Source organism: Erinaceus europaeus, chromosome 3 (genome assembly GCF_950295315.1).
Source record: "Erinaceus europaeus chromosome 3, mEriEur2.1, whole genome shotgun sequence".
Classification (NCBI taxonomy): Eukaryota; Metazoa; Chordata; class Mammalia; order Eulipotyphla; family Erinaceidae; genus Erinaceus; species Erinaceus europaeus.
In genome coordinates, this window is record NC_080164.1 from 17,120,630 (window position 1) to 17,142,347 (window position 21,718).

At 50.3% G+C, this 21,718-nt stretch overlaps 1 protein-coding gene and 1 long non-coding RNA gene across 5 annotated transcripts in view; one reads left to right on the forward strand and one right to left on the reverse strand.

Annotated features, from left to right (window-relative positions):
* MAPRE3 (microtubule associated protein RP/EB family member 3) overlaps window positions 1-21,718 on the forward strand; it is a 63,106-nt gene that overhangs the window by 15,838 nt on the left and 25,550 nt on the right. The window lies entirely within an intron of this gene.
* On the reverse strand, window positions 1,876-18,167 carry LOC132537441 (uncharacterized). Its single transcript, XR_009548876.1, has 3 exons — window positions 18,025-18,167; window positions 2,917-3,077; window positions 1,876-2,085 (listed from the first exon to the last, which is right to left on the reverse strand). It is a non-coding gene; the product is annotated as an uncharacterized LOC132537441 (long non-coding RNA).

Sequence of the window (21,718 nt, forward strand, 5' to 3'; positions counted from 1 at the left end):
AAAGGAGAGAAAACAAGGAGAGGCACCACAGTACTGCTCCACTATCTGTGGAGCTTTCCCTGGCGCTGTGGTGCTTCACTGTGGTGCTGGGGTTTAAACCAGGGAAGTCACCTTTGATTGGTCTCATCATCCCTACCGGTTATTTGCAGCCCTTGGGGAGTGGAGTGTGGGTCATGGTTTTCATCTGAGCCTCGCTCATCCCCTCTCTGGGGGCTCTGTGTAGTGTGCAAACTGCACAGCAGTGTGTCAGCCCCCTGCCCTCTGGCCTGAGAGCCCCCTCCTCTGGCTGGCCTCACCCTGCCCCACCCCTCTTGTCCTCCTAGACTATCGGCCTTGACCCTGGCTTTGACCGCCTCACATGACCTTTACCCCACCTGCCTGAGCCACATGACATCACATAGGGCTGACAGAGGGGCTAGTGAGGGGGGCTGGGAACAGCAGGTGCTGGCTGGGCATTCAAGGTGAAAGCCAGGGCCTGGGCTCTGCATTCCTCCTGGGGCCCCTGCCCTGTTTTGGGAATGCTGCAGTAGAGCAGGAGTGAGGTGCAGGGCCAGCCCCCAGGGAGGGGCGGTAGGGAGGGGGCTCCCCTGGGGGTGGGGTGAAAGGGCCCTGTAAACAGCCTGGCGTGCCCCCCCCACTCCCCCTGTCTGTCTCTCCCTCTTAGCGAGGTGAAGTGAGCATAATCCATCCAGGCCCACAGCTAGGGGAGCAGGTGGAATAAAACTGCCTTGAATTGGGTGGTTCAGCCCCTCTGTGACTGTGAACAGGTCATCAAACCACACCTCCTCCTGAACCCCCACTTAGCTTTCCGTCACAGGGGCTCTCCCTTCTGCCTGGGACATTCTCTTGCTGTCTTTTTGAGGTTACCTTGTCACCTCTTCACCTCGAGTGCCTTGACCACAGTGTCTCACCCTTGGGGAAGTGTAACTGGGACCCCTACCCCAACTGCAGGCCCCACGAGAGGATTGTTCAGATTAGGAAGGGTGGCCATTGCTTGGTTGTGAGATCATTCTAACGGGTGGTGACTGGGCAATGTTCATGTCACTAGGCCAGAAAGGTAAGAGTACATCATTTGTAGTAAGAGCTGTTCCCTTTTGTCGCCCTTGTTTTATTGTTGTAGTTATTATTGGTGGTGGTGTTGTTGGATAGGACAGAGAGAAATGGAGAGAGGAGGGGAAGACGGGGAGAGAAAGACAGACACCTGCAGACCTGCTTCACCACCTGTAAAGCGATTCCCTTGCAAGTGGGGAGCCGGGGCCTTGAACCGGGATCCTTCCGCCGGTCCTTGCACTTCGCACTTAACCCACTGCGCTACTGCGCGACTCCCAGTGTATGTACTTTCATAGTATTTAATTTAACTTTTTTTTCCATAGAGGCCGATAGAAATTGAGAGGAAAGGGAAAAAGAGAAGAGACAGAGACACTTGGAGCACTGCTCTCCCACGTGTGACGCTTGCCCCTGCAGGTGTGGAGTGGGGCTTGAACCTGGGTCCTTGCAAATTCTAACACATGCACCATCACCTGGCACCAGAACTTACATTTTATTACATGTGTCTTTCCATATACAGGTATACAGATATTATAACGTAAAGTGTTAGCTTTTTCTTTATTTTTTGTCATTGCCAGAGCTTCCCCACTCTGGACTGACTTTCAGAGAGAGAGAGAGAGAGAGAGAGAGAGACAGCCACAGCACTGAAGCTTCCTTCGGTGAGGTGGGAGCTGGGCTGGAGCCTGGCTCACTCACATGACAGGGCAGGCACACTGTCTAGTGAGCTATCTTGCCAGCCCAAAAGGCTGCTTTCCAAACACACCAGCCCTGCCCTTTTCTCCCATAGCCTGTAACACAGTGATAATGATGGTTATTCCTTATGATTATTTTATTACCGATTATGCATTTCACCACCAAACAAGCTCCATGAATCATGGACCAAGACTAGGTGACTCACTCCTATAAAATCACCTGGAAACTGGGCCATGGAGGGAGCTCTGTGATAGAGCACAAGCACTTTCCTGTGTGAAGCCCAAGTCCAGTCCCTGGTGCTGCTTGTGCCAGAGCTGAGTGCCTTGGGTCTCTCATAAATATATCCTAAAGGGGGAGACAGCAGAGTGGTTATGCAAAGGACTCTCATGCCCGAGGCTTTAAAGTCCCAGGTTCAATCCCCCACACCACCAAAAGCCAGAGCTAAGTAGTGCTCTAGAAAGAATATATTAGTGATAATAAATGAAACAAGTGGTCTGGGAGTTGGCAGAGTGGATAAAACCTTGGACTCTCAAGCATGAGGTCCCGAGTTCAATCCCCAGCAGCACATGTACCAGAGTGATGTCTGGTTCTTTCTCTTTTCTCCTATCTTTCTTATAAATAAATAATTGATCAAAAATAAACCTTAACAAACAAAAGGGGGACCAGGGTAGTGGTGCACCCAATTGTGCATTAGCATGCACAAGGACCTGGGTTCTAGCACCCATTCCCCGCCTGTGCAGAGCCTTTGAGAGCGGTGAAGCAGATCTGAAGGTGTCTATTTTCTCGCTCCCTCGCTCCCTCTCCCTTCTCTGTTTCCTATCAATTAAAAAAAATAGTCATTGGTGAGGTTTGTTTGTTTTGTTTTATTTTTGAAAACTTAGAACTGTGGTCACGTACTGTGAAAGGGTCATCAGAAAAAGGTACAGTTCCCAAGTCTGAAGCTAGACCACACGCGCAGGTCAGCTTACACAGAAGCTGGAGGTGCCTGGTGGAGGTGAAGCTGATGGCGGGGAGCGTTAACTCATCTGACAGGTGCATGGGAGGCCAGTGTGTGCAGGCGCTCTGCCGTGCTCAGGGTTGAATAGCAGCAGGCATGGAGGTGGCAACATGCAGAGGGGAGAGTTCTGCCTGCGCCCTGCCAGGGCGGCAGAGAAGGCATCCATTATTGACGCTTACTTCCACATGTGCAGATGAAGGGCTGGCTGGCTTCAAAGTGGCTGGGCCGGTGCTGGGGGGAGAGGGGCTTCTCAGCTTTGGAGAAAACACTCGTGGCTGTTTGGGGAAAATGTTGTCTTGACTCAGTATAAAACTGGCCGGTTCAAGCCCCCATACCCCACCTGCAGGAGAGACACTTCATGAGCATTGAAGCAGGTCTGCAGGCATCTGTCTCCTCCTTCTCTAGCTTCCCCTTCACTCTCAATTTCACTCTGTCTCATTCAATAAAAATAGTCAGTCAGACCCCCCCCCCCCACTTAGATAAAGGAAGAGAGGGAAACCACAGCACTGAAGCTCCCTTCCGTGTTGTGGGGGCTGGGCTCGAACCTGGGTGATGCACTTGGCAAAGTTGGAGAATTTTTTCCTTTTCCCCCCTCAGACCACTGCTCAGCTCGGGTTTACAGTGGTGCTAGAGATTGAACCTGGGACCTTTGATGCCTCAGGCATGAAAGGCTCTTTGCATTTTAACAAGAACTTTGATACAAATAATACAATACAAAAAAAAAAATACAAAAAATACAAAAAAAAATACAATACAAAAAAAAAAATCGATCAGGACAGAAAAACCTGTGCCCCCTCTCCACGCTCACTCACTTCTAGGCCAAGGCCTCAGAAAGGGTCTCATGCACTTGTGACTGTGAGAAGTCCCGCTCCATGAGTACCCTACACCCTGCCAGGCAGTCAGTGGCTTCACTCTGCCCCAGCTGGTCTTTGCCTCATGCAGCAGGCTGAGATGCCAAGTGTGACTCTTGCCGTAAGAGCAGCAGCCTGGTGGGGCACAGAGTTTGGAGCAAGAGGCCCAATGTCTGGGAGAAAACCCCCCACATCCTGGGCCCCCTGGTAACAACCAGCTCCACACCACCTGCCGGGTTGCTGGAGGCTGGGTTCAAACAGCCAGCCCCTCCACCATGCTGGCTGGGTGGAGTGGGCTCCTCCTTGCTAGCTGTCAGCACAAGGTTGCTCAGTGTCCCCATACACTGGCGTGTCCCATCTGTCCTCTTCCCATTTCTCCCTGGAGTCTTCATGTGTTAGCGTTAAGGAACACCGCACATGTTTAGCTGCTTTTAAGTGCTGGCAGAAGACACTGTCCACTCCGTGAATGAATAGCTGCTCCAGAAGCTGAGTCCAGCATCCATGTGTAAAGTCAGCCTGCTTCTGCCTCTGTGCCCCAGACTGCCCCATCGGTGTTCTGGAATCCAGCCCCAAACAAGGTTTGGGGAGTAGGAGGCTGCAGGTGAGATGCAGGCCCCAGGTCCGATTCACAGTGACAGGGCAGTGGTGCCTCACAGCTGGGAGGCCCGAAGGCTCTGTTTGGTTGTGTTTTGTTTTTGTTCAACTTAGCTTTTGAGAGAGAGAGAGAGAGAGAAAGTGTGGGGAGAGTAGAGCACAGCTCAGCCATACATGGTTCCCAGGATTGTATGCGGGGCCTCACGTCTGCAATCCCTTCGTTCTGAGCCACCTCTCTAGCCTGGAAACGGGGACACTTTGCTCGTGTCCTTTTTATCAGTGTTGTGGTCCTGGTGGGGTCGGCTGTCCCCAGCCTAGGGGCCTCAGGTGCTGGTGCTGTGAAAACGGACAGGAGGTCAGCTCACTCCCTGACAAGGTTTTACTGGGGCCTGTATTTGAATGTCGGGGTGCCAGGTCAGGGCAGCAGGACCATGGGTGGTCTCAGGATGAGAGGGGACCCACAGTAAATTACTAAGGGGCAGGACATGAATAAAGGGGGCCCCAGGCAGTGGGGCGCTCAGAGCCTCCAGTCAGCACAGCTCCCTCCCACCATGCAGTGCAAACCACAAGTATGGACAGCAGGACCCCCTCTTAGAAGTGTTGGCGACCCACCGCCTGGAGGTAGACCAAGGCTTACCACATGCACACTGGAAGGCGTGTTCATGGCGGGGCTTGTGTCCCACTGCTGCTACTTGGGAGGACTGGAGGGGCTGCCATACAGGACTTAGGCCCTGACTTCTTGCAGGGAAGCCCAGGTTTAACTTGAAGGAACTAGGACTGTGATTATCTTCCACACCCCACGTTTTGAGGGCCTCTGCTGCAGAATGTTCCTTCTGGAAGTGTGTGGGATCATTCTCTGCTTGAAAGACTTCTTCCAAGAATGACCCCCACTTGCTCACCAGGACTTAACAGAAAAGCATCCTGGCTCCCCCCATGTAGCCCCTAGGAGTGAAGGTGGGCAGGATGCTACTCCAACTCCAAGTTATGGGGGTACCCCATTCATCTATTCCTGCTGCCTACCAGGTGTGAGGCTTCCACACCTTACCTCCCCAGATAGCTGCTAACTCCTGTGCTGACCTGGAATTGAAGCATTGAAATGTACCTCTCCTTGCTGCTGATTTCTTATTTGTTCACTTTGGATAGAGACAGAGAAATTGAGAGGGAAGGGGTGAGAGGTGTGTGTGTGTGTGTGTGTGTGTGTGTGTGTGTGTGTGTGTGTGTGTGTGTGTGTGTGTGAGAGAGAGAGAGAGAGAGAGAGAGAGAGAGAGAGAGAGAAAGCAAGCGCTGGAGTACTACTTCACCAGTCATGAAGCTTCCCCCCTGCAGGTAAGGGACCGGGGGCTTGGACCTGGGTCCTTGCACATGATGACATGTTTGCTTATCTAGGCGCACCATCGCCTGGCCCCGTTTGTTTCACAGAGAGATCAGAATACCTGACATAATACAAAGCCAGGAGTCACACATGTAAGTCCTGCCCGTTACCATTGAGCCGCCTCCCCGGCCGCAAAGCCCAGCAGCTTCTCTGCATTTTCCACGTGGCACCAAGAGGGAGCCAGGGCCTCATGCATGGGAGGCGTGCACTCCAGTGCTGTGCCACCTTCCTGGCCCACATCTTTTATTGTTTGATGACACTGTCAAGTTGTTCTCTCCCTGAGAGGGAAAGGCTTTGTGGAGTTTTGAGGGGTGTGTAGAACATCGGGGACTATCTGCTAAGCTCAGGGTGCTGGGCAGCCCCTGTGTGGGTAGATGTGGTCTGTGTGAGCTGGGCCATTCAGGGTGCTCCATCCATACAGCCTGGGAGGTGGTGCAGTGTCTAGCGCATGAGGTCTCATCTGGGCTAGTGATGGCCTTGTTCTCCCCTCTCCTTCTCTTTCTCATATTAATATTTGAAGAGGTGGGGAGGAAGGAAAGGAAGAGAGAGATGAATAAAGGAAGGAAGACAGGCAGCCCTGGGTTGGGTGTTTCGGGGGAGAGTCAGCTGGGAAACACCGGCTGAAGCCCTGGATACTGTCTGGGCACAGAAGGGCCTCTGCTCCGTGGCAGAGATGACCCAGCAGGTGGGCACTGAGCTGCCCGGTGCTTCCGCCTCTCCCTCTGTGAAGTGAGCAGCTGCCTGTCCATTGCGCAGTCATGAGGCTACTGCTGGGCGTGCTTTGAGCCTCTCAGGTGAAAGGTGACATAAAACTACAAAGGGAAGAGCTGGTGTCAGAGCGGGCGCTGGGGGCTGGGGACAAGACGGCGGGTGGGGTGGGGGAGCAGCGCTAAGCAGCGGGGTGCTCTCCTCCTCCTGGGCCCCATCGGCCTTGCCTGTCTTAAAAAGGCCAGTGTGAACCCACAGTCCCATGGAGGTGGAGTCCTCTGTCCTCATTAAGGGAAGAACTGGGTGTTGGTATACCTGGTAGAGCACATATGTTTCTATGCACAAGGACCCAGCCCCCCAGCCCCCGTCCATGGGGGGAGCTTCACAAGCGGTGAAGCTATGCTGCAGCTCTCTCTCTCTCTCTCGCCTCCAGGATTATCTCTGGGGCTTGGTGCCTGCATTAGGAATCCGCTGCTCCTGGTGGCCATTTTTTCCCATTTTATTGGATAGGACAGAGAAATTGAGAGGGGAGGAGAAGACAGAGAGAAGGAGAGAAGATAGACATTTGCACACCTGCTTTAACACCTGTGAAGTGAGCCCCCCTGCAGGTGGGGAGTCAGGGCTCGAACTGGGATCCTTGCAGAGGTCCTTCTGCTTAGTACTATGTGCGCTTAACCTGGTGCACCACCACCTAGCCCCCCTCTCTCCCTCTCTACTCCCTTCCCTATCAATTTCTCTCTCTCCCCAATAAATAGAATATTTTAAAATTATTTTTATATATTTATTTATTCTCTTTTGTTGCCCTTGTTTTATTGTTGTAGTTATTATTGTTGTTATTGATGTCGTCATTATTGAATAGGACAGAGAGAAATGGAGAGAGGAGGGGAAGACAGAGAGGGGGAAAGACAGACAGACACCTGCAGACCTGCTTCACCGCCTGTGAAGCAACTCCCCTGCAGGTAGGGAGCCGGGGGCTCAAACCTGGATCCTTCCACAGTCCTTGCGCTTTGCGCCATGTGCGCTTAACCCGCTGCGCTACCGCCCAACTCCCAGAATATTTCTTTAAGAGCAAGGACTTTGAGGTCAGCAGCTGACTGAACTGGAATCGCAAAGGAAGGGCTGGACAACTGCAGCTTTAAGAAATTCTCAGGGTGATTCTGGGTGACTACATTGTGAGGGATAACATGGCCTCACCAGACCACTGATGGTCCCCGGAGGGATTGTGTGCCCACACCACTGTCATACAGCCTGTCCCCATGCACACTCTACTCAGGGAAGTCTGGCTCTTCCTTCAAGGGGCTCAGATGGAAGAAAGTTGTATATGTTTCAGTGGTGACTCCACTGAATGTATATGTGTTTCTAGTCTAATATGTGTGTTCAAAGGTCTGAAGAAAACAGACTTTTTTAAAATTTATTTCTTTATTGGGGAATTAATGTTTTACATTCAACAGTAAATACAATAGTTTATACATGCATAACATTCCCCAGTTTTCCATTTAACAATACAACCCCCACTATGTCATTTATCATCCTTCATGGACCTGTATTCTCCCCACCCACCCACCCCAGAGTCTTTTACTTGGGTGCAATACGCCAATTCCATTTCAGGTGAAAACAGACTTTTTACCATCAAACTTAATCTCTCTTTTACTTCTCTCTTTCTTTTTTTCCTTTCTCTCTTTCTCTTTCTTTCTTTCTATTTATTTATTTATTCCCTTTTGCTGCCCTTGTTGTTTTATTGTTGTAGCTATTATTGTTGTTGTTACTGATGTCATCATTGTTGAATAGGACAGAGAGAAATGGAGAGAGGAGAATAAGACAGAGAAGGGAAGAGAAAGATAGACACCTACAGACCTGCTTTCACCACCTGTGAAGTGAACCCCCTGCAAGTGGGGAGCCAGGGGCTCGAACTGGGATCCTGATGCCGGTCCGTGTGCTTTCCGCCATGTGCGCTTAAACCACTGCGCCACCGCCCAGCTCCCTATCTCTTTCTTTCTCTCTTCCTTTCTCTCTTTTACCAGAACGTTGCTCAGCTCTAGCTTATGTTTATGCTGGGGACTGAACCTGGGACTTGGAAGCCTCAGGCATGTGTTTTGTAGAACCTTTATGCTATCTTCCCTGCCCCAAAGCAAACTTAATTGCTGTGTTTTATGTATCTATATTATTGAAGTCTTAATACCACAGTGTAATCTTCTCAAACTCAGTCACAACTAATTACCAGGAGTAAAACTGCTCAAATAGCTACTGGGAAGGGTGGGTTGAGGCTCTGGCCACACATGTGATGTTATCACTGTGTGACTCTCAGGCCATTTGGCTTTGATCTTGATGTCAGGGCCTCAACCTGGCCATCTGTCTGTCATCAGTTCCCAGCACTACCCATGTCTGTCTTGGGGTGCACAGTGTTTGTTTCCAGAATACAGGAGGCCTCCCGCCAAGTCCAGGCAGCTTGACTCACCAGCCCTGGGGACAGAGGCCTGCCACCAAGGTCCAGCCTCTCCATCAGGGCCAGGCCATCTTGGAGAAGGACAACAGCAGGAAGGAAATGACTGAAGTACTGGCCCAGTGCTACTTCCAAGCCTTGACCGTGTTGGGGAGGGACAGGAGGACTCTGCAATTGTGACTGGAAGTAGGTGGGTCTCAGTTACTCACGAAGTTAGAAGTCACCTCTGCACAGTTGTGACCCACATTTGCCTGCTCCTAACTTGGCAGAATTGAGTTCTCCCACCTTCACAGTTCCACAGAGTGGGACAGGAGATGGGTTGGTCTGCAGTTGCCTTGGCATCTTTCTCTGCTAAACCTGCTGTGGTGAAATTGCCTACGTGAACTCTCCAGAAGGCTCAGGAAGCTTGTGGGCATCTACTCCCAGCCCTACATCTAGATCAGACTCCGACTCTAAGTTAGGGCACCAGTAAACAGGTAACAGCAGTCTGCTGTCTCTATTCCTCTGACTAGTAGTGGCCTTCCTCCTCTCATTCCCTCTCCCATAGACTACACCAGACCTTTCACCTTGACCTCAGCCCAGTCCCTCACCTCCAACAGCCCACACATGTGCTTACTTTGTACCAACTTCCCTGGGGAATGTAGAAGAGAATTTCTTTTAAGATTTATTTATTTATTTATTTATTTATTTATTTACGAGGGAGAGAGAGAACCAGAGCATCACTCTGGCACATGGAATGCCAAGGATCAAACATCGGACCTCATGCCTGAGAGTCCAATACTCCACCCACTGCACCACCTCCCAGGCCATGTGAATAATTGTTTTATCTCATACTTGTGGGGGGAGGGGCACCTGCTGCGCCTCCTATAACTGAGGGAGAGAATTAACGAGACATGTTCACATGTCTTCTGTTTTCTTCTAAAAGCTATAATTATACTTCCATCAAAAACATGGTTTGAAAATTCTGTTTTAGGGTAAATAGGACACTCACTCTCATTGAGTAATGTTCTCAGATCCTTTGTTTTACTACAAACCTATTCTAGGAGTTGGGGGTGGGAGAAAAGTTACCAGGAAACACCAGGCGCCTACTTTGGGCCTTGCTTGGAAATAAAAAATACAAAGCTGAGGCACTGCCCCAGCCTGAGTCCTTGTTACAGCTTTGATAGTCTCTGCGGTAATCATGGGGGTGTGGTGCCCCGCCCAGAGAGCTGGTCAGCCGGCTGAGAACCAGCTGGTGAGCCCTCAGTCCCCTCCGCAAATTCTGATGTTTACCAGCATGGGAGATGGGCTGGTTTGGGTCCTTTGCTTTATCACTGTATGCCCAGCACAGATCTGACTGCTGGACGAACTCCTAGACCTCAAACTGTAAGAAACATCTGTGAATCAGTTTCTGTGGAATAGGGGGTGGGCTTCCCCCACAAGACAGAGACCCTATAATAGTCACTACAGAATGGCACAGGATCCCCCTGGTAGAGCACACCTGTTACCATGCTCAAGAACTTGGGTTCAAGTTCCTGTTCCTCACCTGCAGGGGGAAAGCTTCATAAGTGGTAAAGCTCTCTCTGTCCCTCTCTGTCCCTCTCTTTTCTCCCTCTATCTCCCCATCCCCTCTCAATTTCTGTCTCTGTTCAATAAATTAATCAACTAAATAAATTAAAAAATAGGAAACGATGCCACAGAGACCCCGGGATTTGACCAGAGCCTCATCTTTGTGGGTGGAAGTAGTCCAACATATTGCTAGGGCTCAGCGCCTGTACTAGGAATCCACTACTCCTGGCAGCCTTTTTTCCCATCTTGTTGTTTTCGTTGGCTAGGACAGAAAGATACTGAGAGAGGAGGGGAAGACAGAGGAGGGAGAGAAATATAGACACCTGCAGACCTGCTTCACCATTTGCAAAGCAACTCCACTGCAGGTGGGGAGCCAGGGGCTCAAACCAGGATCCTTGCTCAGGTCCTTACACTTCATACTGTGTGTGCTTAACCCACTATACTACCCCTTTTTGCTTCTTTTGCACCTGCCTGGTTTGAGAGCAACATCACAAAGATCTCACTGGATGGCTGTTACGCTGTATGTTGTGCCCTGTGTTCACTGTGTGTCACAGTTCCAGGTCTCCAGTTCTTGGCTCTGTTACTTCAGTCATCCACTCTCCTTAAGGTCACTGAGTCCTGGGAAGCCTTGAGTGTATTCATTCAGGCCCATATGTGTTAGAAAGGAAATGTGCTATAAGAAGAAGAGTATGCCTTCCCTGTCTGGCGGCATCTGGGAAATGAGAAAGGCGCTCAGAGCTTGCCTTGTGAGGACGATGTCAGAGCAGATAGAGTTGGAAGATGAAAATAAGAGATGTAGTGCCGGGCTAGCTTCACGGGCGTGAGAGAGAGACGACCATGGACTCATGGCTGAGTGGGACGCAGTTCAGTCTTTATTGAGCAGGAATGCAGTGTGATCTAGCTATCTCTAATCACAATCCTGTCCTATATATATCTCCTGAGGTGGAAGTGTCAGAAAGAGGAAGTACATAGGATAGGGGGTGGGGAGAAGGAAAAAGTGTGTGAAGCAGTGGGGATTAAACCAAAGAAAACAATGATTATGTAAATAGACCACTGTTGGTCTGCTTCTAAATTCTTCTTATAAGACCTTCTGTTTTGATCATCACATTAGGTTCACTTGTAGATGTGGTTTATTTACATAATCACTGTTTTACCTGGGTCCCGCCCTGCCTGCAGGGTATTGGTTTAATCCCCACTGGTTAGATGGAAGATTTCTATGATCTGTTCACACTCTTTTTTTGCTCTGCCCCCTCTCCTAGTCATTTCCTTTTGCTTGCCACTTCTGGTGAAGAGATGCATAAAAGGCGATGTATCTGATTAATAAACGAGATACTGCTTCCCAGCTCAGTCATGAGTCCCTGGTCGTCTGTCTCCTGCCCGCAAAGCTAGACCAGCAACTGGTGCCCCGAACTGGGACCAGCAGACCACAGAGTTAAGCAATGCAACAGAAGGGGTCTTAGAAGCAGACCAACATTTCCCCCTTTATTTTTAACTAATGGCCATAGTATCAGGAGTGTGGGGTGAACAGAAACCTATATCGTACAGGCATTTTCAAAAGAACTGGCACAAGACAGGGAGGAACAAGTAGGAGAGCAGCAAGAACCAGTGTAATGCCAAGGGGAGGCCTGAAGGGGCGTTTCCTACCTCAAAGGGCAGTGCCTAGCAGGCGAAAGAGCATTTCTTGCCTCTGGGGGGGTTTCATGCCTCAAAGGGTGTTTCCTGCCTCTGTGGGCATCTCTTGCCTCTGGGGGCATTTCATGCCTCAAAGGACATTTCCTGTCTCTGGGAGCAGGACCTAGTAAGGAGAAGGGGTTTCCTGTCTCTGGGGACAGGGCCTGCAGGCAAGAGGGCGTTTCCTATAGAGTCCCAAAGCTGCTGGCTACAAAGTCCATGGACTGCTGTGGTCAATCTTTGAGAAACCCAGCAGCGTAAAGGGAAACTGCTATAAAGTTGTGTAAAGTGTCCAAGAGGTGTACCAGTAAGTCCAACAGAAATATCAGTCCAAAGCAGATGACCACAGAAGAAATGCCAGGGGATGAAATGCTGCACGTCTGTCTCGATGGGTAAGGTCAGCCACCAGAATTCTGCTTTTCTGTAGAGAGTGAGCTTTGGAGTCTGTGAATCTGTTTCTTCAGGTCGTGTCAGGTCACATCATTGGTTTCGGGGGCGGGGGGGCTGCTGTAGTCGTGCCATCTTGTGGGTGATGTCAGAGAACAGGGGTCCAAATGGATTTTCAGGGATTCCATTTGAGCAGATGCTTTTTCATGTGAAGACTTGACAGCTGTAATTCACTTACTTGTCAAACAAAACTTGTAGCAGATTAGAAGTTTACTATAATTTATAACTCCATTATAATTGGAAGTCCTTTCTAGTATGGTTTTAAGGTTGTTAAAACTTAATAAAAGAACCATGGTTAGAAGCCTCAGGCATGAGAATCATTAACATAACCATTGCTTTATCTACCCCGCCCATACTCATACAGTTTTCAGGATTAAACGTTTCAAGACGTGAAAAAATCAAAAGAGAAAAAAACAATTTTTTGGACTGTTTCTGGATGTCTCTAGAAAACATGGCTGCATCCAGCATTTTTTTAAGTCAATTAAATTTCAGAATACAGCAAAATGGCTCATACAAAAATTCAGTCATTCAAATCACTTTCTTACGAAACGCAACTTGAACCAGATTATTAGATTCCATTATGTCGTATCATGAGTCCCCTGGAGGGCATCCTAGTCCAAAAAGCTCCTCAAAATTCCATTTAGGGTGCTTCTGACGGTTCCTCTGAGATTGCAGGCATCCATTCCGAAGAACGTCTTTCCCATAGAAGAAAGAATCGAATCAGGAGAGTAGAACTAACCACATGTCTCCATTCTTGGGGACTGCCAGGGTACTGGAGAATGCTCTTCAAGTTAGAGTAGTCCTTCTCTGCAGGAAACATGTGAGAGGGAGTCCAGAAAGTCCAAGGAGAAATCTCCGTGCATCTCCCAAGCTCTATGATTACGGTCATAGGAACCAAAGTGCGGCCCGGAGCAAAATGTTCCAGATACAGAGAAACTGTCTCATGAAGAAAGAGTAGAAGCTTTGGGAAACCTCTTCATAAGTAGAAATGCAGGCCATGACGAATGGGTAGCCAAGCGACTTTACTTATCTGGTCTTCTTAGGTCTGCTGCTTGTGTATGGAGCTGAGGTTCACGCCCCACATTGGTGCCAGTCCCTGTTTGGGTGCCAGATGCCGGGCTAGCTTTGCAGGTGTGAGAGAGAGACGACCATGGACTCATGGCTGAGTGGGATGCAGTTCAATCTTTATTGAGTGGGAATGCAGTGTGATCTAGCTATCTCTAATCACAATCCTTTCCTTATATATCTCCTGAGGCAGAAGTGTCAGAAAGAGGATGTACGTAGGATAGGAGGTGGGGAGAAGGAAAAAGTGGGGATTAAACCAAAGAAAACAATGATTATGTAAATAGACCACAGAGTTAAGCAATGCAACAGAAGGGGTCTTAGAAGCAGGATTAGTATCTGCACTGTGGCCAGGCTTGATGAGTTCCCCTCTCTGCACTAAAAGAGACCCTGTCCTCATGGCCAGAATGCCAGTGAAGTGATGGATTCTGCATCACGCTGTGGAAGAGCTTTTCCAAGTGGGTGGCTCACTGCATTGTTGGGGACATTGCCTGTGATGCCTAGGGAGTCCTCCTAGTCATACTGAGTGATCCTCGAGAGCAGGGATCATCAGACTCTGTCCTTCGGGGCAGGGAGTGGGTCTGTGCAGTATGTGACACCAGCAGGCAGTTACAGCAGCTGAGCAAACAGGGCTGTGTCCCAGTAATACTTTGCTCCCCAGAGAAAAGGGGCTCTGGCCCATCTGCTGCTGCTGACACCTGTCTACTGGTCACCGCCACAGAGGGGACACCTCCTTGTCCTGTGAGAAGCACCGAGTGGGCAAAAGATGAGGGATAGGACTCCACTGGCCAGGCAGGGACATTCTCAGCATCAAAGTAGATGACAGGCATTCATGTTAGCACACTGAAGCAAAACACGAGTGCATACTCATCTAAGGGCTATAGAGGCATGTATGGAGAGATTATGAGAGAGATGAAGGGGGCAGGTCACATTGGAGCACACATGTTGTGGGCACGGGGCCAGGGTTCCAGCCCCAGGACAGCAGGGGAGCACCAAGACCTCCTGGCAAGCTCCACTGCCATGATGTCTCTCCTCTCTCTCTGTGTCTCTGTCTCTCTCTGTGTCTCTCCTCTCTCTGTGTGTGTGTCTCTGTCTCTCTCTGTGTCTCTGTCTCTCTCTGTGTCTGTCTCTCTGTGTGTCTCTGTCTCTCTCTCTTTGTCTCTGTGTCTCTGTCTCTCTGTGTCTCTGTCTCTCTCTGTGTCTCTGTCTCTCTCTGTGTCTCTCCTCTCTCTCTGTGTCTCTCCTCTCTCCTTGTGTCTCTGTCTCTCTCTGTGTCTCTGTCTCTCTGTGTCTCTGTCTCTCTCTCTGTGCCTCTCTGTGTGTCTCTGTCTCTCTCTCCATGTGTCTCTCCTCTCTCTGTGTGTCTCTGTCTCTCTCTCTGTGTCTCTGTCTCTTTCTGTGTCTGTCTCTCTCTGTGTCTCTGTCTCTCTCTGTGTGTCTCTGTCTCTCTCTGTGTCTCTGTCTCTCTCTGTGTGTCTCTGTCTCTCTCTCTCTGCAGTAAAAACGTTTGGAATCACATATGCAAGGCCCCAGCACAGAAAAGAGGGATAAATGGAAAAAGACAAATGGAGAAGGAAAAAAAAGCTCTTTCTTTCTTTCTTTTTAATTTTTTTCTTTTTAATTTTATTTTATGCCTCCAGGGTTATTGCTGGGGCCTGGTGCCTTCACTATGAATCCACTGCTCCTGGTGGCCATTTTTTCCATTTTTGTTGCCCTTGTTGTTATTGTTATTGTTGTTGCTGTTGTTGGATAGGACAGAGAGAAATTGAGTGAGGAGGGGAAGACAGGGGGTGAGCCACTTGTGAAGCAACCCCCCACACACAGGTGGAGAGCTGGGGGCTCGAACCCGGATCCTTATGTTGGTTCTTGCCCTTCACGCCATGTGCACTTAATCCACTGTGCTACTGCCCAGACCCCTGGAAAGCTCTTTCTTGATGGGACTGCTGGGAAAATAGTTCTTATACACTTTGGACAACAAATCAGAATTGCCTGGGAGTGTTTCCACATACCTGAGCCTCTTTGCCAGGTGTGTGTGTGTGTGTGTGTGCGCGCGCACGTTCGTGCACATAGTGTCCAGCAGGCCCAGCTGGCCTTCCCTGCTTGGGAGTCTCTGACAACACTGGGAGACAGCAGATGGAAGTGTCTTCTACCTGCTTGGCCCTTTCATCCCTGGTGTTACTCACTTTTTAAAAGTTGTGCTTTTTCTTCAGATTGAATTATTTCATGAGTGACAGGGAGAGTTATCAGAGCAGTGCTACAGCATGCACAGTGCCAGGGGAGGAGATGCCATATCAGGACACGGGCGTTTCTCAGAACCCACCCCTGCAATGTCCTCCATTAAGCCAGTCACTGAGGGGCAGACAGCTGCCTGGGAGGAGAGCATTGTGGAGAGTGGGGCCTCACTCTGCAGGGGATTTCCAAATATGAGAAGCCCGTTAACCTGCAGATGGAAGTGAAGCCTTGCGGTAAACAGTGAAAACATGTTTATTCTACTTGGAACAAGAGTAGTTATGTAACAGAGGACCCGTGGTCCTTGACTTGAAGGCACTTGTCTGCTTGGAAAGACATTGGAGAAAAGCAGATGACACAGGAAAGGGTGACTACTGTAGCAGGCTCCACCTCTGTCCTCCCTCTCAGCTTCTCTGTCTATCCAATAAATGAATAAATAAATACGATCTTTTATGAAATAATAAAGTAAAAGTGCACCTAGCCCAGTCTTCATTCTGGCTTGCGACCCCACGAGGACATCCCCAGGGAAGTCACCTAGCTCAGGGACTCTCCAGTGGGGCTACACCCCTTCCTGGCTGTGCTGCCAGAAACACTTGGTTCAGCACCCCAAATCCATGCTGTGTTTTCCGCACCTGGTCAGCGCTCAGCCTGGATGACATGGGCCAGGGGGGTTCCTGGTGGCTGGCAAGGAAGGGCCTCCGAGGCCTGTAAAGTGGACCAGGTATGTCGTCAGCACAGCGGGGCCTCCCTGTGCTTGGACAGGTTGATGAGACCAGGGATGGACCCAGGGCTCAGCCGGGGGCCCTTCCCCACCAGCCACCATCAGTGTAGATGGCTGCAAGTCTGTCTCAGGCGACACCATGACCACCGGCCTGGCGGGCCCAAGCCGTTGTGGGCTGCATGCTCTGCGAAGACCCATCCTCTGCCTCATGACTTTCCCCCATGCAGCTTGTAAGATCCAAGGCCACTTTCTTCCAGTGCTCGAGCCTCTTGCGCAGCCTGTCGGAGCAACCTACTCATCTAGCTACCAATTCTCAGTTATTAGTTCTCAAAAATAAAATTTTTGCTAGACTTTAACTTTTTCTTTTCTATTTCTTGCCTCCAGGGTTATCGCTGAGGCAAATCCACTGCACCTGGAGGCTATTTTTCCCATTTTGTTGCCCTTGTTGTAGTTGTTATTGTTATTGTTGTCATAGCTGTTGTTGTTGAATAGGATAGAGAGAAATGGAGAGAGGAGGAGAAGACAGAGAGGGGGAGAGAACACCTGCAGACCTGCTTCACCACTTGCGAAGTGGGTCCACAACACCATTACTTTTTTAAACCAGAGCGCTGCTCAGCTCTGTCACAGCAGCTCTGGCCATTTTTCCAGGAGACGGTGTTAGAGGAGGTCTGTGGTTGTTCAGAACCAGGCAACACACTTTGAACAGGTACATGCAGTGCAGGGGCCTGAGCAAAGTGACAGAGGGATAGCTGTCCCTGGCTATGAGACCTGTCCTGTCCTTTCATATCCCGGCCAGAGGAGGCAGGAGGGTGTGTGAAGGGGAGCAAGGAGAAGGGGCAGCAAGGAAGGACAGAGGAAAGCACTGGAAGAATAGCTTTTCTTTGTTACACTGTGGAATGTGGAATGCTTGCCTGCTGATAGCTTATCTCATCAGGTTCTGCCCAGAAACTGAGTAGCCAGAAATGAGAGCCAGGACTGAGGGGAGGAGATGTGAGGTGAGTCACCCAGGGAGGAGGGAGAGAGAGGTGCCAGGGAGATCCCCGAGTCCGTGGGCCTCCTGCCATCCCAGAGGGTAGCACAGGCCTTGCCTGGACCAAGAGCTTGTGGGCACCTTTCACTGCCAGAGGAGCTGGTGCAGGCGGGCAGGAGGCTCCATTCAGGGAAGCAGCAGGCCCCGACAGAAAGCCCCAGAAGCCTCCACCTGCCCATGTCAGCAGCTGCTGTCAGAAACCCAGGCTGCCAGATCACAGCTTTCTCCCTCTAGTTCTCTGGCCCATTTTATTCTTTTAAAACATACATCTTGTTAGTTTCTCTGTCACAGAACTTAGATGTGAGCAGAGCATTTGCCTTGTCATTCGCAGGGCCTAGGTTTGAGTCCAGGCACCACATGGGAGCACCACATGTGTGGAGACAGCTGTGGGGCAGTGGTGTCTTTCCCCATGTTTCTCCTCTCTCTCTCGCTCGCTCTCTCTCTGAGTGAAAGTGAGTCATGTGAGTAGTGGAGTCACACATGCACAAGGCTCCAACTCTGCAAAATAAAATGAAAGAAAGAAAGAAAGAAAGACAGAAAAAGAAAAGAACACACCCTGACATTCTCCTAGGCCTTTTAGTAGGTCTCTGTTGCTTGATAACACACACACTCACCATATTGGCGACATCTTCCATGTTTGTCACTTGAGGCTGTCTCCATACAGATAACAGCAAACCCGACCCTAGACTGAGAGACCTGAGCAAACAGGAGCCCCTCTCTTGGGGAGTCTGGGAGGAGGGAGAGTTCAGGCGGGTCTCCTCACCATGGACAAGCTCCCCAGCCTGCTGGGTGCCATTCTGTGGCTGTTACCTGTGAGAGAGGCCGTAGAATGAGTCTTCACTTTGGGCCCATCTCACAGAGACAAGGGAGCTGGTAGTGGTGCTGAGTGAGCTGGTGGGTCCTAGTCCTCAGGCTGCTAGACTGCCGTTCTCCTGAGCTGCTTTGTGGGCCAGTGGCTCATGGCTTAGTCAGCAGCTCGTTCATCGTTGCTGATTACCTCATGGTTCCTGGCCTGGTGTGGCAGTAAATGTGCTTCTAGCTAAAGTGGCATGCATCCCCATAATTGTTGCTTCGGCACAAAGTTCCTACAAGTGGGAACTCTGAGGATCCAGGTTCAAAACCTGGGCACCGACCACATCAGAGCACCTTGAGCAGGGGATGCCTCATGAGTGGTGGAGTGGGGCTGTGCTGTCCCTCCCTCTCCCTCTCTGTCTCCCTCTCCCTCTCTGTCTCTCTGTTTCTCTCTATCCAAGAAAGAAAAGTCTGTTCTGAGCAGTAGAATCACAGACATGAGGCACCAGCAGCAAAATGGCCCTCTGAAGAGAGGCTTCTCTTACACGTCACCAGCTGTGTCTACAAGAGCTTCCAGGCAGGGTGAGGCTGGGTGTGTTTTTCTTTTTTTTTTTCAACTATTATTTTTGCCCCCAGGGTTATCATTGGGGCTCAGTGCCTGCACAATGAATAACTAAGCCAGCCCCCCCTTTTTTTTTCTTCTTTGATAAGACAGAGAGAAATTGAGAGGAGAGGGGAAGATAGAAAAGGAGAGACACCTGCAGTAATTGCTTCACCATTCATGAAGCTTTCCCCCTGCAGGTAGGGAGTAGCGCTGGAACCTTGGTCCTTGTGCATGGTAACCTATGTGCTTAACTGTGTGCCACTGCCCGGCCCCCTGGGGGTGCCTTTCCGATGGAGGCTGAACAGAGAACGTACAAGCTTTTGGGGGACGGGGGTGTAAAAAAGAGCAGGCTTCCGTGGCCCCCAACAGCAGGGTTTGTTTGCATGGGTCTTGAAGTTGTCATCTTGTCACCTTTGGGGACCCACACTCACGCTCAGGAGACATACCGTCCCCAGCTGCTGCTGGTGGGATGAGGGTGTCTGGACAGCCTGTGCCCAGCTTACACCATGGGACACTGCCTCTGTGCCTTTGTGACACACTCACTTGTTTGTTCATGCTGGAGAGAGAACCAGAGCAGATGCAACACTGGGGATCGAACTCATGTTTCATGTTTGAGAGTCCAATAGGCTACCTCCTAGACCTCCACTAGCCTTGTTGTAGAAGTCCTGCTGGTGGAGTTGGCACTTGCCCCACCTTGGTCCCGGCTCACCCAGGATGGGTGAAGGGGTGCCTGTGGTGTGGAAAGCCTCTTTGGCAAGGAGCCCATTACACCCAGCTGTTGTAGTGAGGCCACCTGACCTCAGCAAGGAGAAGGCTGTGTCTTCTCTCTTTCTGTGATCGCTGGGGATGAACCCAGGGCCTCGTGCCTGCGTGATACTGCTGGGCTGCCTCCTCAGGCCTGCTTCTTCATGCTTTATTTGAAGGTGAAACGGAGGGAGGGAGAGACCTCATAGCACTATGGTGCTCCGCTGTGCTGCCAGGACTCTTGAACCCAGGGCCACACACACACATGAAGGCCTATGTCCTGGGTGGGCTCTCTCCTGGCCCCTCAGAAGGGTGTTTTCATCACATTAAGCTTCTCTGTGACATGCTTTGGGGGAAGGCCTGCTAATTAACTAGTCAGCCCCTCTATATGGTGATGAGAGGTTACTTCTAGCTAGACCATCTCCCTGTGCATAGTAGGTGCTTAATTATGGGGAGGGGCAGGGGAAGAGCAGATATTTGTTATGAACAAGTGAGTGAGTGAGTGAGTGAGTGAGTGAGAAATTCAAGCTAGACTCGTGCTGCCCGCAGACATGTGAGCCATGACACAGGAGCTCACCACCACCCTGCCAGGACAGGAAGAGAAGACTCCAGAGCGGAAGCGATAAGCATTCCATTTCAGTGGTCCCCGGGCTCGGGAGAAGGGACACCCTAAGTGTGAGAAGCACTATCTTAGGGAAACTGGGCTCCCTGGGAGCTTGCCTTGTGAGGTACAACTTGAAGCTGCTTTGGGGGAGGGGTGAGGGATACCTTGCAGGTCCAGTTCAGTGCAGGATCACCATGCCCAGGCCAGTCACTGCTGACAAATGTCCAGACCCCTTGATCCTCCCCCCAGAGCATGCCACCTTGGGCTGACTCAGCCCCTGGCCAGCTGACCACGGCCCAGTCTAGTGCCTCCCCCAACCCTAACCCACACTGTCCTGGGCCCCATGTCAGAGATTTTCAAAAAATTCCCTGTGGAAACTGCCTTTCTTGTTCCTAAGGGCAATAGAGCTGCAGACCTTTGGGCCACCTGTCCTTCTGAGTGGCCTTCCCACCCAGCTCTCCCTCCTTCTCCCATAGTCCTCTGCTCACTGAGCTGGCTAAAGGTGGTGCACAGGAACTCAGTCTTGCTGGCTCTGCCCCCGTGGACAGGGAGTACGCATCTTATTAACACATCTCTGCTCTCCAAAATGCCACTGGGCCAGGCAGTGGCACATCCAGTTGAGCACACAACGTTACCACATGTGAGGGCTTGGGTTCAAGCTCCTGATCCCCACCCCCACAGGAGGGAAGTTTTACAAGCAGCAAAAACAAGTGCTATAGGTGTCTCTCTCTGTCTTTCTCCCTCTCTATCTCCCTCTCCACTCTTAACTTCTCTCTGTCCCATCAAATAAAATAGGAAGAAGAAAAGAGAAAAGAAAAAGGCCACCAGGAGTAGTGGATTCATCATGTAGGCATCAAGCCCCAGCAATAACCCTAGAGTTATTTTTTTAAAAAAACTAATTAAAAAGGGCTTACATTTTTTAATTTTATATTTATTTATTTATTGGATAGAGACAGAGAGAAATTGAGAGGGAGGAGGAGATAGAGAGGAAGAGAGACAGAGAGACACCTGCAGCCCTGCTTCACCACTTGCAAGGCAGTCCCCCTGCAGGTGGAGAATGGGGGGCTTGAACCTAGGTCATTGTGCACTGTAACCTGTGCTCTCAACAGTGAGCCATGGCCTGGCCCCTGGCTTAAAATTTTTTAAAAAATTTAAACTTTTTAAAAAATATTTATTTATGTATACCCTTTTGTTGCCCTTGTTGTTTTTATTGTTGTCATCGATGTTGGATAGGACAGAGAGAAATGGAGAGAGGAGGGGAAGACAGATATGGGAAGAGAAAGATAGACACCTGCAGACCTGCTTCACCGCTTGTGAAGTGACTCCCCTGCAGGTGGGGAGCCGGGGGCTCAAACCGGGATCTTTACTCCAGTCCTTGTGCTTTGTGCCACCTGCGCTTAACCTGCTGCACTACTGCCCGACTCCCTTTTTAAAAAATTTTAAAAAGGAAAGAAATTGACCAGTCCCCAACCAGTAGCCTCCGCTGAGCACATTGCCCCCCCAGGGATTCTGGGGGGCCTCGGGTCAGCTGTGACACTGCCCACAGGAGAGCTGAGCTGTCCCT